The following is a 14,785-nucleotide window of genomic DNA, read 5'->3' as shown; positions in this document are numbered from 1 at the left end:
ATTTTTCCGGGAGAATATAGTTATAACGTTAAAGTTGCTCTTTTTTCTCTCTCCTCATTTATTTTTCAGAACTTTTTTTACTGACGTGTAAATAAGCTTATCTAAAGTTGCTGTAGAAATATTTTTGCCATATAGGGGTAAACATTTCTACAGCAACTTTAGATAAAGTTATTTACAGGTGTCATCTTTAACTATATTCTCTCGGGAGAATATAGTTATAACTGTAAATAAGCTTATCTAAAGTTGCCGTAGAAATATTTTTGCCATATATATATATATATATATATATATATATATATATATATATATATACACACACGCAAGTTTCAAAGCAAGCCAACAATTTTGAACTTTTCAAAGCAAGCCAACAATTTTGAACTTATGGGTGCACATTCATTGTGCTGACCAAATCATCTTCCTCCTCTCTTTGCACATGAACTCAATATTCACACACTGAAACCCAGAAAAAAAAAAAAACACCTAAAACACCTAGATGACAAAATCAACCCCATCATGTGTCAAATTACCATCTTACTCATTTCTGATTTTGTTCCTTTTCCTGAGCCATGCAAAATCTCAGTCTCAGGAATATGATCAAGAACATGAAGTCCTAATGAATATAAAGCAATACCTTCAAAACCCATCAATCCTTAGCCATTGGACTCCATCAAACTCATCTCACTGTTCTTGGCCAGAGATTAACTGCACCAGTGGCTCCATAACTGGACTCACTCTCTCAAACACCAACATCACACAAACAATACCACCCTTCATTTGTAAACTCACAAACCTCACACATGTTGACTTCAGCTTCAACTTCATCCCTGGTGACTTCCCAACTTCTCTCTATGGTTGTTCCAAGCTTGAGTACCTTGACCTCTCCATGAACAATTTTGATGGCAAGATCCCTGATGACATTGACCGTTTGGGTTCTACTTTGCAATATCTTAACCTTGGTTCCACCAATTTCGCCGGTGACATCCCTGCTAGTATTGGAAGGTTAAAGGAACTGACACAACTTAAGCTTCATTATGGCTTATTCAATGGTACTATCCCTGATGAGATTGGTAACTTGTCCAATCTTGAATACTTGGATTTGTCATATAACCACATGTTCCCTTCTTGGAAGTTGCCATGGAACTTGACCAAGTTGAACAAATTGAAGGTCCTTTATGTGTATGGGACAAATTTGGTTGGGGAAATCCCAGAAACCATTGGAGATATGGTGGCTTTGGAGAAGTTGGATATGTCAGGAAATGGTTTAACCGGGGGAGTTCCCAATGGCTTGTTCTTGCTTAAGAATCTGAGCGCAGTGTATCTTTATAGAAACAAACTTTCTGGGGAGATACCTTCTGTGGTTGAAGCATTGAACATAACAAGCCTTGATCTAGCAGAGAACAATCTTGTAGGGAAAATACCAGATGATTTTGGAAAGCTCCAAAATTTAACTTGGCTGAGTTTGTCCCTCAATAACTTGTCAGGGGTGATACCAGAAAGCTTAGGCCGTCTTCCATCTCTTAAAGATTTTCGTGTGTTTTTCAACAAGTTATCAGGTACTCTTCCTCCTGACTTTGGTCGCTACTCAAAGCTTGAAACCTTTCTGATTGCATCTAATAATCTTACTGGAAAGTTACCAGAGAACTTGTGCTATTATGGGGGGTTACATAATTTGACTGCTTATGAAAATAATCTGAATGGGGAGTTGCCAGAATCACTAGGAAATTGCAGTAGCCTATTGGATCTGAAAATTTACAGTAATGAGTTTTCTGGTAACATTCCTAGTGGTCTTTGGACATCTTTCAATTTGTTAAATTTCATGGTGAGCCATAATAAGTTCACTGGTGTGCTTCCTGAAAGGTTGCTTTTGAATGTTTTACGTTTTGAGATCAGTGACAATCAGTTTTCTGGTAGAATTCCAGCTGGAGTATCTTCATGGACAAAAGTGGTAGTGATTGATGCAAGTAAGAACTACTTTAATGGAACTATTTCACAAGGGCTAACGGCTCTTCCCATGCTAACAACTCTGTTGCTTGATCAGAATCAGCTCACTGGGGCACTTCCATCAGATATAACATCATGGAAGTCACTAGTGACTCTAAATTTGAGCCAAAACAAACTCTCTGGACAAATCCCATATGCAATTGGTCAGCTACCTGTCCTTAGTCAACTTGACCTGTCAGAAAATGAATTCACTGGCCCAGTTCCTTCTCAACTTCCCATACTCACCAATCTCAACCTGTCCTCCAATAATTTGACAGGGAAGATTCCTAGTGAATTTGAAAATTCTGTGTATGCCAACAGCTTTTTGGACAATTCTGGTCTTTGTGCTGATACCCCAATACTGAACCTTACCTTGTGCAATTCTAGCCCTCAAAGGCCAAGTAAGGGCTCATCTTGGTCTATTGCTTTGATTATAAGCCTGGTGATTGTGGCAGTCTTCTTACTGGCTGTGTTGACATCACTCTTTATTATCAGAGTTCACAGGAAAAGAAAGCAAGGATTGGATAACTCATGGAAGCTCACTTCCTTTCAGAGGTTGAGTTTCACAGAAACAAGCATTGTCTCATCAATGACAGAACAAAATATTATTGGCAGTGGAGGATATGGTGCAGTATACCGTGTTGATGTTGATGGTTTGGGCTATGTTGCTGTGAAAAAGATTTGGAACAACAGAAAGTTAGACCATAAGCTTGAGAGCTCATTTCTTGCAGAAGTTAAAATATTGAGCAATATTCGTCATAACAACATTGTGAGGTTGTTGTGTTGTATCTCTAATGATGATTCTATGCTCCTTGTCTATGAGTATCTGGAAAACAAAAGCCTAGATAGGTGGCTGCATAAGAAGAATAAGTCATCAACTGTATCAGGTTTAGTCCATAATGTTGGTCCTTGATTGGCCAAAGAGGTTGAAAATAGCCATTGGGGTTGCACAAGGCTTGAGCTACATGCACCATGATTGCTCCTCACCTATTGTTCATCGAGATGTGAAAACAAGCAACATTCTTTTGGATGCTCAGTTCAATGCAAAAGTTGCTGATTTTGGGCTGGCTAGGATGTTAATCAATCCAGGGCAACTTAACACTATGTCAGCTGTGATTGGCTCATTTGGTTATATAGCACCAGGTGAATGACATAACATTATAACAATCTTTTTGTTTAACAAATATATTGCTTTTGCTTAGTTATATTCTATGTTTCTCTTATGCCATAGGCATTAGTTTATTCTTAATGGATATTTTCATGCTTGAATTGCAGAATATGTTCAAACAACAAGAGTCAGTGAAAAGATTGATGTGTTTAGTTTTGGGGTTGTCCTATTGGAACTGACAACTGGTAAAGAAGCTAATTATGGAGACCAATATTCATCTCTTTCTGAGTGGGCTTGGCGTCACATTCTGGTAGGAACCAATGTAGAAGAATTGCTAGACAAAGATGTGGTGGAAGCTAGTTACTTGGATGAAATGTGCAAGGTTTTCAAACTTGGGGTCATGTGTACTGCAACATTGCCTGCTAATAGGCCTTCTATGAAGGAGGTCCTAAAAGTATTGCTTCGTTGTGGAGAACCATTTGCTTATGGAGAGAAGAATGTTATTGGCCACTATGATGTTGTTCCCCTTCTTAAGAATTCAGAAAAGGAGACTAGGTTGGATGTTATGGATATTTGACTGTGGTAATGATTAACAAACTAGATTTCCAAAGATGTAATGTTAGTGTATATTCTAGTACATAGGATTGGGAACGAATCCAGCAATTTGAGGCAATGGTTTTTTTTTGTTTGTTGGAAATTAGTTGTATAGAACATGCCTTTTTCCATTTTCAATGGTCAATGGTTGGTGCCTGCTGAATGCAATTTTGTTAGGTTGTGGTGTCACATGTTTTGATTGGTACTCCGTCTCTCATGATGTAGATATATCCTATTAAATAAATATGAGTTTGACTTCATTTGTGCAACAAGTAAAGTTGTGTTGTTGGATCCTAGCTGGTATTAGCCTTTAGAACTGCTTTTGGCTTTGACTTTGATTGCTGGGATAGTTGCAAACTTTGAAACAACTGATAAATCATAAACTACCCACCTATATGCTTATATCTACTCCCCAGGGTGGATAACTATGATAAATTATTTTGGAAAAAGTGCTTTTTATTCATGTAAAATGCTTTGGCTATAAGAATACTTCTTTATCCTCCAACAAATTTACGTTGCATATGGAACGATTAAAAATTGAAATTAATTTTTTTAATGAGGTAGTCCCTTATTTTTGGGGTGTGAAATTAATCTTCACTAGCTATAATATGATTCCCCGTCTCACAAAAATTGCCAGATTCATACTACTTACAAAAGATTGTCTCTCTAAAATTTTGGTTCTGATTACTTAAATCATATCAATTTTCTTGTTTGGAAATCATTATTAAAAAAAAAAAGGCATTTGAATAATTGAATTGGTTCACAAATAATTTTTTTTTTTTTGGAATTTCAACACATTAAAAATGAATTCACTTATTTTTAAACCCCGACCTTGCAAAAATAACAGCAAAACCAAAAATTCTAATTTTGCAATTATACAATAAATCATTGATCAAAAGGTTTCACGTTTACCCAAAGAGGGTGTTGTTCATCAAGTTGGGTAAAGCTAATAAAACTTGGAAGTTAACTCAGTAAGACATCATAAAATTTTATATGTATATCCAGTTCTCCAAAAAAATTCATAAACCAAAATTAGATCATAGTTGTAATGAAATTTAAACAGGCTATACTCATCAATCATATGACATTTTCATAACATTATCATATAAATTCACAATCTGTGAGGATGATTTAATTAAGTTTACAGTTATCTTAAAAATTACCCAACAATTAATACTTTAACAACATTTTTTACAAACTGGCATATTAAAAAATAAACTTGCAATGAGGCAATACAAAATGTCAATATTCAAAAGTAAGCGGAAGTTAATTATGAAATTATGAGTGTAAACGTTTAATGAATATATAGGGAAGCTAGATTAATTAACTTAAGCAGGATTTAGGAATAACAAAGTGTTAAGTAAAGTTTGTATACATACATCCATACATGAGAAACAATAAGGTTGTCATATCAAGCAGAAATATTGGCAGTTATGTAATGATTAACTCATATATTAATGATAGGGAAGCTTTGTAATTTTTCAGTCTTCCCTTGACTTCCCAGATGCTGCATAAGAGTCCCACCTCGGCCAGTCAAAGAGACAGCAGAGCATCTAACAGAAATAAAACAATTTCAATGAAGATGAAATTTACTTTTGACAAATAAATAAATAAAAAAACTAAAAATTGTAAATAAAATAAAAAAAAAAACACATTTCAATATAAATAAAAATCATTGCAAGCTGATTTGTATGCCTAAAGAGATGCCAGAACAAACTAGTTACAAAATACATCAAAAATATTAATGCCTCTGTATATCCAACTTCAACTACTCTAGTACAACCGAAGCTAGGCTGTTTTTCCTAGATGGGTAAGAAACACACACACACACACACACACACACACGAAAATGTTATCTCAGTAATCTTGAGGTTTTCTGGCTATAACCTCATCCAGTCATGACTACATGGAAAATCCACCCTTCTATTATATTTTTATCATTTAAGTGGTACTATGTTGATTACAACTTAAGAAAATCAATAATATTCAACTCTAAATTCTACTCAGTATAATCCTGCAAGTTAATTGATTAGGTTCTATTCATTGCACCTACTTACTAGACTTGTTAACTTACTATCATATCATACTCAACAAATCCCTTGAATGAGTGCACATACCATCCAAGGCCAGAGCCCCTAGACAAAGTATATTAGAAAGTAGAAAGGTATCAGATGACTGCATTTTTTGAGAAAATAACAGTAGCTCACAAGGCCATGCTACTAAACCATGATCCTCTTTTAGCCTCCTACCAGTATTCAATACAGAAGCAAATAAGATAGCTGATGGAATCCCAAGTAGATAGTATGATCCTAGGGCCTAGATTGACAAAATACATGAATTATCTGCCAACCACATTTTCTAACTGCAACAGCATTAGAGGTGATAAAGTGATATTACTTCTAAATTCCAACAAACTGAATAGCTTACATACAATACACAAGTAGATTTAATATATCACCTACAGCAAGTTTTCCTCTTCACTTCCTTTCCTTTCATATCCACATTAAAATCAACATAAACACTAACTGCATTTGTTCTCATTACAATATCAAAATGAATCTAACAACATTTAACTTTTAATCAAAACTAAAGTGATAGTGATCCCATTTCATGAGCATCATCTTTTTTATGTGTAACCATCAAAAGAAATATAGATTGATTGGTCATCATCAAAATTCAAAATAACTTTATGTGTACATAGAAAGTATCTCACCTAGTTTTACTTTTACAGTAGGCCTCTAGCAATCATTTCATGAAGAAGCTTTTGTGCCTTATCATTCTCATCCTTTCCAAACAGTGCACGAATAATTATTTCAGAAGTTACTGCATCAGGGGTGCAACCATTGTCTTCCATTTTTGATAGCAAGGCCAATGCTTCATCAAACAAGCCCTCTTTACACAGACCATTGATCATAACAGTGTATGTCCGGACAGTTGGATCGTAGCCTTTAATCAAAAGATCCTCAAAAACCTCTTGTGCATTCTTAAGTCTTCCAACTTTGCATAGTCCATCAATTAATATAGTGTACGTGTACATATTTGGCAGAATTCCCTGGTCTTTAATTTTGGTTAGTAATGCAATTGCCTTGTCAATATGATGGTTTTTACATAATGCGTCTAATAAGGAATTATAAGTGACTATATTAGGTGGCTGACCTTTATCATGCATCTTGTCTATAAGATCACATACATAAGAGATTCTCCCTGATTTGCACAAGCCATCAATAAGAGAGCTGTAAGTTACCATATCAGGAAGCATATTTTTACAATGCATGTCTTCAAAGAGATTCATGGCTTCATCCACCATTCTAATCTTACATAATCCATTAGTCATGATACTATAGCTCCAACAATTAGGAGTCACTCCCCTTTGAACCATAATGTTGAATACATATTTCGCATTGTTCATTTCATTGACCAAACAATACCCATCCATGAATGTACTATAAGTAACAACATTAGGTTTTACACCATCTTTTATCATCATAGCTAGTACGTTTTTAGCTTCTTTGACCTTTCCTTCCTTACTATAATGACCCTAACTGGTCAATCTTAGTGAGAGATTTAATTTAAGGATTTAAATGCCATAATTAGATTCAGTGAGTGATTTCGAGTATTTTGACTGTAATCATGACTAGGTTATGAACAGTGCGTTATGTCGGAGAATTCGCAGTCTTGTGAATTAACCGGTAGAGCTTAAATAAGCAAAATGATTTTAGAGACATAATTTGACAATTTTGACTCCATATATGAGTTTAGAACGAAAAATTGTATAGTCTGGCACTTTCCGTGAAAATCTCGTGAATAGTGTTTTCTGCCGGGTATTTTGTACTGCTGTTTAAGCAACCAGTAGAGCTCAGAAATAAATAATTGAAGAAATAAGAATAAGAAAGTTCAATATATGCCAAGCAAGTCGATATAGGCCCAAGAAAATGACAAGTGTATAAGTCTTAAGTTCAGAAGTAAACGAAGTACAGTTGTGGTTCACAGTGCATTTCGTCAAAAACGGTGCAGAAACCACACTGTGAATTATAAATATTGTTCCTTAGGAAATAAAAATTAATGTAAATGATTTTAGAAAAATAAAAATATGTTTGTAGCGTTGAGTTTGTTCCGGGTCAGTTTAAGTGAAAATACGCGAAAGAAAAACATCTGTTAAAAAGTCACATGTGACTATAAAGCTTTGTCATTCAAGTGAATCACTATTCACACAACTAAAACTCCTTTCTCTCTCTTGCAAACCGTGGAGTTCATCATGGAAGGGGGGGTTTAGGGCTTTATTTCTTTTTTTTTTATTTCTTCTTGAATATGCCACCAAATCCAAAGACCCACTACATGAAATTGATTGGAAACCACTCAATGAATCCATTCCACCTATTAGTTTGAGTTATAGTTGAGTGTGTGAGGAGTTCTTCCTCCCTCCAATTTCGTGACACTATTCACCCTTGAAGAAAAGTGAGGCTTTTGGATGAGCAAAGCTTAGGTTTTGTTCATGGAACCTTGGAATAGCAAATATAGGTAAGAAATCTCTAATTCTAGGGTTTTATTCTTGTGATTTATGTTTTGAAAATTATGAGTATGTTTTGGTGGAAAGTCTTGATTTTAAAATTTGAATTGATTATGGTTTATTGGTGTTTTGGATATAAGAATATGAAGTAAGTATTTGTATATATGAAAAATGGAAAAAAATCCATGGTGTGGACTCCCTTGTGTTTCGGCTTTCATAGTGTAATGAGGGAAGGATGTACAAAATTTTAATTCATGTAGTTGGAAGGCTTAATGTGTTGGAATAAGTGGAAATGTGATGAGTTATTAAGAATACCAAATTAAGAAAAAATATTGGGGTATTATGCCTCTAGGTTCGGCCATGAGGTGCCATAGAGTAGTCATTTGTTCAAAATTTAATTGGACATAATGTATATATATGCATGTAGGTGCAAGTTGCAAAAACTAAGTGAAGAAAGAATAAGTAAAAAGAAAAGAACCCTTTTGCCTATTGTCCTTGTAGAATTCGACCTATAGGGTGGCTTAGGGATATATTTGTTGCACTTTATTTTAATGAAATGTGTTGTAATTCGTTGTATAAAATTGATGACTTAAGAAGTGAAATGGCTTGAAAAAGGGTTGAAAAATACCTTGAGTCCCTTAAGGGTAGGTTCACGGCCTCTTAAAGAAAATGGCATGAATGATGTTGAAAATTCTCAAGTGAACACTTGATTAAAATTAAAGAATGCTAACGAGTATAAGGTGGTCTAGACTTGTGTATTGGCATAACATTGGCAAAAATATAAAGAAAGGAAGATAAGCGATAAAATGTATGCCTTATGGAAAATCTAGGCATGATAGCATTTTATTGATTTGTATTTGTGGATTCTTGCTCTAGGTGTACCTAGGGACTAAAAAGGATCGGAATCTCTTGAAGACATATAAGTAACTTGTGCAACAAGTAAGCGTATTGGTAAAGCTTCAAGAGGTAAGCTCTATGTTTAAGGAGTCTTTTCCTGCTTGAGTGCTCCACCATGGTTAGTGAACTATGGTTGGACTATATGACTGTTATTTAGATGCTTTGTATAGATGCATTCATATAGAGTTATTTGATAACATGATATGTTCTGCTCTGATATGACTTCTGTAATATGATTTCTGTAACAATCTCTGGCCATTGATTGTATAGTACCCGGATGTCTGCTTTGGGGTCTTCCCTCGGGACTGATGGTGTACGCCTCTGATATGTCTGGTTCCGCTTTGGGGTCTACCCTCGGGAACACGTGCGTGATTTCCGCTTGGGGTCCTCCCTTGGGAATGACGGCGCACATCTCTGATATGATATAGATATATGCTCTGTTCTGTTATGATATCTGTTATATGTTGTATTTGTATACTCTGTATCTGACTTTCATGCAGGAGTGAGCCAGGGGTATGGAGAATTCTCTATAAACCTGGAGCTTATTGAGATTTGTAATCTCACCCCTCGTTGGGGCCATATTTTCAGGTGCCCAGATCCCCGGTGAGACTTCTCTAGTCAGGGACGCGACACGTGGCTGAGGATTTGGACGGATTGGATTTTGAATAGCTGTAGACTACTTTTATTTTGGAGTATAGTACCTTCATTTAGTATTTCCGTATTTTGTGGATCATGATGTTAGATCCTATATTTTGTATGTGGCCTGTATATGTTTTGTACATGTCTGTCAGTTTGATGCATGTACATTTGGGTATTCAGGCACGTTATATGATGATGTAATATTCAGATAGGTTTACGTTTTGATGGCATGCTGTTAGATATAGTGGCACGGAGCCATGTTATGCATGCACCCATGTATGGGTATTTGATTATATTTGGATACCTGGTATTTCGGAATTGATATGTTGTATAAACTGTTTATCAGGAAATGCTTCTGAGTGGGATTGAAAAATCCCCAGTTGTCCGATTTATAAAGGAAACTCTGCCCGATTTTCATTTACGCCGAGTAAGAATTAAGTTAGAAAAGGAAAAAGTTAGCTCATGTTTTCGTAAGTTAAGTCTTCCGCTGTTTCTGTTTATATCATGTGTATGTTAATTGAACCAGCTCGAGACGGAGATGTTACACTTACAAAATGCATCAACCAATATATTAAAGGTATAAGCATTCGGGTTGATGTTTTTCAATAACATATCATTTAACAAACCAATTGCATCTTTTAATTGACCCAGAATGCAAAAGCCATAGATCAGAGAGGTGTAAGTGACAACATCAGGAGAAATTCTCTTCACAAGCATTTCGGAATATAAATCACAGGCATCAGTCACAAGTTTATCTTTGCATGAGCTATCAATGATTGTGCTGTACATTACCACGTCAGGTTTAATTAATTTCGCTTCAATCTTCCTCAGCAACTCAAGGGCTGCTCTTGTTTCTCCTATTTTACATAACCCGTTGATCAAGGTTCCATAACAAACTTGGTCCAACTGAAATCCTTGTGCTACCACTTTGTCATGAAAGTGCAGTGCTTCCTTAACCTGACCATTGAGACAAAAACCTTTTATAAGTGTTGTCAAGGTAATGATATCAAGATGATAACCCCTCTTGAGAATCTTGCCTAATACAGAAAAAGCAAAATTCATTTGAGTCAGGTGGCAGAAACAATTGATCAAGATGTTCAAATTAACAGAGTTTGTCTTAAAGGGAAATAGCAGTTGGGTAACACTTCATCTTCACAAGGGATCCTAAAATCTTGTTAAATTCAATGATTGGTGGGGTAGGATGCATAAGGAGCATGCGATTGAAGAAGGAAACAACATCATCAGGTTTGTGAATGAATGAGGGCTTAGATTGAGAGTGAGAATGATAGTATAGCGTTGAGGTCGAAGGAAAGTAAAGAAGAAATGTGGGGATTGAAAGAAACCTTGGAATGGAAACAGGATACTTTAACCTTGATACTGACATTGTTGTTGAATTCAAGTTCAACATGTGTTAGCACTTAGCAGATACCAATGTTGTTAGGGTTGGTTCATGTGAAGAGCAAACCTGATACTAAATGATTGAAGGCTTATCTGAACGATTTATCTTTTTTAAATGCCTATTTTGCATCCTCATCTGGAGAAAACTTTTAGCACTATCATCATGCACCGAAGTTCGACACATTCCCCGTACCGCCCTTTTTTAAATATAATATATCTAAATGCCATCATCGAGTAAAAATAAAAAATTTCCAAACTGCCATAACATCTAGCGGTGTAATTGAGTTAAGTTTATTTATAGGATTTACTGTCTAGCTTAATTATGTCAGACTTAATCTATTATAAATAGTAAAATAAAACAGACTTAGATTATTAAAAAAATCTATTTAGAAAATACGTTATAGATTTTTTTATACATATCGAGCCTATAAGTCTATAGGCCGGCCTATAAACTTACAGGCCGGCTTATAACATATTATTTATTTTAAATAAAATAAATAAAATTATTATTTTAATAATTTTGAATAATAAAATAATATTATTTTAGTTATTTTTTTAATTATTAAATATTTAATAGGCTTAAACAGGCAAACAGAGATTTTTATTTTTTAAATATAGGTCAGACCAGATTTATAATTTGGGACCTACATAGGCTAACAGGCCAGGTCAGATTCAATGATTTTTACACAGACCTAGCTTATTTAAATCAAAGTCTAACCTAATTTTTTTACACCTCTAACAACACCATAATCGATTAATCGCTGAGGTAATCCGCTAGTATGTACGGGATATATGTCACATCCGAAGGGATACATTAAATTCAAAAAGGGGTCCCTGCAGTCAATGCTCCCCGAAGTTCCGTGCATTTGTAGTTTATTTATACTGGGATAAATTGGTGGATCTTTGGTGTCCAAAAATTTGAACAAAATTTAACTACATATCCTAAAATAAATGAATATTGCATTTCGATGCGTTGGTAGCACCGAAGATTTTCTCCCTCATCTGATAGCTTTATTACACGGACACACAATTTTTTTAAGAAATGGCGTGTCGGACACGTGTCCGACATGGATACGCTCCGACACACTCGGACACACGGTCAATATTTGGGGACACGCGGTCAACTCTTGGACACGTTTTTTTGAACACACGGTCAACTTTTTTCGACACGCGGTCAACGTTTGGACACGCTCAGACACTTTTTTTTCTAAAAAAATAAATCTTAATTTTATTTTGTTAACTAAATATAAAAGAAATAATTTATAAATTATTTTTTTCTGTTATGAAATTTGAGATGAAAAATTAACAAAGTACGAAAAATTGTTATTTTTTATATCTATGTTATGAAATTTAAATATTTGATTGGTTATATGACTTATTATGTGTTGGAAATCGACAACACACAAATCGAAACGGAAAAGAGAGAGAGAGAGAGAATAGACACAACTATTTACCCTGGTTCACCCAATTTAGGTTACGTCCAGCTTGTCTGTACTATATCCACCTCACCTCACCCAATGAGCGGGACCCCAGTTACCTTTCTGCTGACTCTGACAACTAGGGTCATCATCAGCATGCGAAGTATGAACCATACCCAACATATTGTTTCATAAACCTTGAGTTTATCTTGTTTTATGGACTAAATTAATATAAATTATTAGGTTAAACAAGTCAAAAACTAGGGTTTTAATATGATAATCATGAATTTTATGAATAATTAATTAAATGAATTATCTTTGCTAATTTTAAGGGATTTGATGACAAAGAGATTCAAATATGAAGATTTGGATAAAGGGAGATCAAATCAGAAAAGAAGATGAATCAAGGTGAAACCAAGAAGATTGAAGATCTTATCAAGTTGTTAGCAGAGGGAGCTTAAGCCCCATTCCGAAGCTTAAGCTCCCTAAAAACACAATAGCCACTGCCTTTGGGCGCTTAAGCCCCCAACTCAGGGCTTAAGCGCGGACCAAGAAGGAAATTTCAAGTCGAGGAGCGCGCTTAAGCGCCCTCCAGCGCGCTTAAGCGCCCTCCAGCGCGCTTAAGCTCGCAATGCGAACTTTGCCATCACCGTCCTGGGGGGCTTAAGCGCCTGAAGCAAGCTTAAGCGCCCCGAAATATCCAACTTAGGCCCATTCGAGTTTTCTACTAGGATACGAACTCTTGGCCAATAAAAGCACTGTTGGGGACCATAATTAATTAACTTCTCATATTGAAAAACACTTCTTGGTGCTTGGAGACAGAGGGAACGCGGAGAAACACTCGGTTCATGTTCGTGAGCGGCGGAGACGGATCAACATCAAGTTTTCACTAGAGATATTGAAGATTCACCAATCACCTATGGAGTTTGGGGGAGCTTTTATATTGTATTTTGTTCTTGATTTTGCTATGTCTGGCTAGTTCTTTAAGTAGTTAGGGTTAGATGGATTTTAGTCGATTTATTATGCTTTGAACAATTCGTATGTTAATTTTCCTTTATATCATGAATGAAGTTATCTGTTTTTAATGTTTTATATAGGCTTGAATCTTATATAATGATCATCGGTAAATGCATGACAATAGGGATGTTGGTGTGTGATCCATATCTGATAACTTCATCGCAAACGTTATGATTCTAGGGATAGACATAGGGTTTGCGTAATCTTTAAGATTCTTGAACTTAATGCTTATGTTCTTAGGGAATAACCGGGGAACTAGGGTTCTTCCAAGATCGTGAAGGTTTAGGATAACAAGGGATTGAGCCCTAATTATATGCGGAAGAATTGATTAGATTGATACTAAGGACGATTAACATTAAGAAGGAATTCAAACATAATAAAGAGATTAAAGGAAATCGAACCCCTAGCTACGTTCTTTTAAATTAGTTAATCTCATCTTTAATTTCTTGCTTTTATTCTTGATTCATTAGAGTAAATCACATCTTTAAATTCTTATTTTAATTTTTGCATTTAATGTTTTAAATTCCAAATCCAAAATTCTGTTCCAAATACAACTTTGATTGTCCAACTTAAGTTGCAATAGTGAATTGGTGCTTGAACCGTAATCCTTGTGAGAACGATCTCTTACTTAATCATTATATTACTTGTACGATCGGTGCACTTGCCGTGAATCGCTATCATGCATCATAGTTTGATAGTTTATAATTATATTCTCAACAAACCTTCGTCATTACATTCACTTCATTTTGATGGAACAGTATTTGAGATGAATAAGTAAAATAGGAATAGAGTTTATCAAAAAAAAAAAAAATAGAAAAAGATAACATAATATTCTATTCCATAATAAAACTATATTTTTATTCTCACTGTGTTGAGATTTGAGACATTGTATTTACTTGTTGTTTGGATTTTTTTTTAAGTTAAAATTTATTTTTAAGTTAAAGTTAAAAATAATTTTTTTAAATATAAAGGTATAAGTTGTTTGATTATTATATGAGATTTTTATCTTTTATTTAAAAAAGTATACATTTAAAAAAAGTTGATATAACTTAAAAAACTCCTTCAAAAAACTTTTGAGTTTTAGCTTCTTTTTTTCGTTATATAAAAAAAAAATTTCTATTGTAAGTATTTTTGTAAAAACTTATCTAAGCTAACTTCTACTTATAATGAGAAAAAAAGCTAAAAATAAAATAATAATCAAAACAGGCATTAGTCTTGGGTCAATCG

General features: G+C 34.8%; 2 pseudogenes; one reads left to right on the top strand and one right to left on the bottom strand.

Annotated features, from left to right (window-relative positions):
• Positions 1–493: 493 nt before the first annotated feature.
• Positions 494–3,880, top strand: LOC133289110 (receptor-like protein kinase HSL1; annotated as a pseudogene).
• A 2,527-nt stretch (positions 3,881–6,407) lies between these two features.
• LOC133289109 (putative pentatricopeptide repeat-containing protein At1g12700, mitochondrial) lies at positions 6,408–11,109 on the bottom strand (annotated as a pseudogene).
• Between the last annotated feature and the right edge of the window lie 3,676 nt (positions 11,110–14,785).

Source organism: Gastrolobium bilobum, unplaced genomic scaffold, assembly GCF_033153095.1.
Source record: "Gastrolobium bilobum isolate Gb01-03AN ecotype WA unplaced genomic scaffold, APGP_CSIRO_Gbil_v1 utg4504, whole genome shotgun sequence".
NCBI classification, from domain to species: Eukaryota; Viridiplantae; Streptophyta; class Magnoliopsida; order Fabales; family Fabaceae; genus Gastrolobium; species Gastrolobium bilobum.
Note: the sequence above shows the minus strand (reverse complement) of the source record. Positions and strands in the feature narration are given on the sequence as shown.